The sequence below is a fragment of the Cyprinodon variegatus genome, unplaced genomic scaffold, assembly GCF_000732505.1.
Source record: "Cyprinodon variegatus isolate N-32 unplaced genomic scaffold, C_variegatus-1.0 Scaffold735, whole genome shotgun sequence".
NCBI lineage: Eukaryota > Metazoa > Chordata > Actinopteri > Cyprinodontiformes > Cyprinodontidae > Cyprinodon > Cyprinodon variegatus.
In genome coordinates this window covers 335391-337654 of record NW_015151188.1, presented here as the reverse complement: position 1 = coordinate 337654, position 2264 = coordinate 335391, and the positions used below count along the sequence as shown (strand labels likewise).

General features: G+C 35.1%; 1 protein-coding gene across 2 annotated transcripts in view; it reads right to left on the bottom strand.

Moving 5' to 3' along the window:
• The window catches only part of sbno2 (strawberry notch homolog 2 (Drosophila)), an 89270-nt gene extending 87790 nt beyond the window's left edge, over positions 1–1480 (bottom strand). For both annotated transcript variants that reach the window (XM_015395296.1, XM_015395297.1), the window contains exon 1: positions 1321–1480. The gene's annotated coding sequence lies outside the window, so the exon portion shown is untranslated. The remainder of the gene's footprint in view (positions 1–1320) is intronic.
• Positions 1481–2264: the final 784 nt, after the last annotated feature.

Below are 2264 nucleotides of genomic sequence, written 5' to 3'. Positions count from 1 at the left end.
GAATACATTGGACGAGCAGTATGGAGGAATATTGAAACGTTTTTTGTGGACTTTTATGGACCTTCCTGCCTCGGGCGCTGGGCACCTCCATTATTTGAATGTCAGCAGACAGCAAGAAGCCTCCCAGATCTCCAGATATCAAAAAAGTACTCTAGAGTGTTGTTCAGCATGGGGGTGAGTAGAAAATGAAGGCTAATCATGTTTTGGGTGTACTATTCCTTTAAGCTGAACAAAAAAAAAAAAAAAACGTGGTTTTAAAATATACCCTATGTAAAAACGTAGTAGGCACCTTTGAATGTGTATCCAACCTGGCTGCACAATTTATTCACCAGGTTTCTTCTTTAAAAAATAACGACCTTTAGCCAGTAGCTTTAAGAGAAGCTCTACCTGCTCTGCTTTCTGAGAGCGACCAGTTTCCAACGTCATCTGTTCCTGGTAGTAGCTATCTACTATCTGCTGCTGCTAAAGTTGTGAAGTCCAAACTTAATACAGATTATTTAGATGTTTCCGTTTAACATGGTGTAAAACCGAGATGCACTTTCCACCAAATAAAGTGTAAAGGTCCTCCAGAGAGTACAAAGCACAAAGGAGAGCAGCCACAGCTCTACGTACAGTGGTACACAGCTACTACTGCTGTTAGCTTTAGACGGTAAAAGATGCATTTACGGGCTCTTCTAAAGCTACAGAGGAGTTTTATAAACAGCCACAGATTAAACTATTGGTTTTCTCGAACAATAGTCGAGGATGACAAAATGTAAGGCTATCCTTTATCATTTTGCTGCTATAATTTGTACTTTTTATGAGGTAAATAATAAGGATGGCTAGGTTAGCATCTCTCATAGCCTTTTTTCAGACTTGGGTATGTTTGTTTTGGAAACTCATTTGTTCCGTCCCATTAGTATTTATGGTCATTTGGACATTTTAAAGACAGCTAAATAATAATCAATGTTTGACTTTAGTGTAAGATTAAAATAAAAATAGTTGTAGAGTTTAAACGTGAAACCAAAATATGTTTTTGACAGCAACCAATATATGCTGGTATCTGTTACCAGAACCAAATTATCACGAGGTGTAAAACTATTATTCATAATAAATAATATCCCTAAAATTGCACATAAGCCATTCATTACATAGGGTCAACCTTCGCTAAAGTAGGTAATTAACCTACAGTGTAATAACGCTGAACTATAACAACGGCTTTATAACCGGGGTGTCCCGTCATGGAAAACGTGCGCACCTAGGAGAGGCAGCCTAAAATACGTCTCGTTATAAAGCCGATGTGTCGCTGGTCTTTGAACAATATCCTCGACTAAGACTTACCATGAGCGGGCTATATGCAGTCAGTCTTTACCACGAAAACACTGGCCTTGATTCTGTACAATCACTCGCGTCAAAGTAGCTTAAACTGGGATATTTATCCAAGTTAGTCTTCGTAGTTGTTTTCCTTACTTCCTGATTGAGACGCTGCCATTTTGAATAGAGAAGAAACGTTTCCGCCGCTGTCGTCACGCACAGAGCCGTTTGTTGATTAAGAGCAGAAGACAGACAGGCAAGAAATATTTAACAGAAGCAATGTTTTTAACATACCTGCTTAATTACTGATCATTATAAAGCTTGGAAAATAACTCAAACATAATGCAACACAGTAAACTATAGTAAACTGCAATTCCATTTAAATAAATTCATTTAAACTGATGTTTTAAACAAATGTATAAAGATGCAAAAAAAAAAAGCTAGATCTTTTTTTTAAATGATTATATATTTTGAGAAACTCGTAGTTAGACACGCGTATGCTTGTGTTTTGCGTATTTTCACATTTCAGCATTTGACCAGGACTTTACAAGTGAGTTTAAATGAAACACAAACAGCATAATAATAATAATAATAAAGACAATATTAATGATAATTATAATAATGCGTTTGATTTAAATGTACCTTTCAGGGAACTGGAAAGAACTCGACAAACAGTAATATCAAACATTAGGATAAAAACTAGAGCTTACCATATAAATACAAGCGATAACCCTATAAGATCTTAATAAACCTACAAATAGATGATCAGATCAAATATAATTAAAACATAAATTGAATAGCATTAAATATAAAGGGCAGCAAATACAAGTATAATGAATAACAATATTGAATAGGGGATATTACAAAATGCGTGTTAAACAGAAAAATAAACAGCTGTCTTCTTTTAATGGGATTATTTTGTGAGGGATGTCCAGATTGTTTATTGATTATAAATTTTTTTTTAAAAGTGG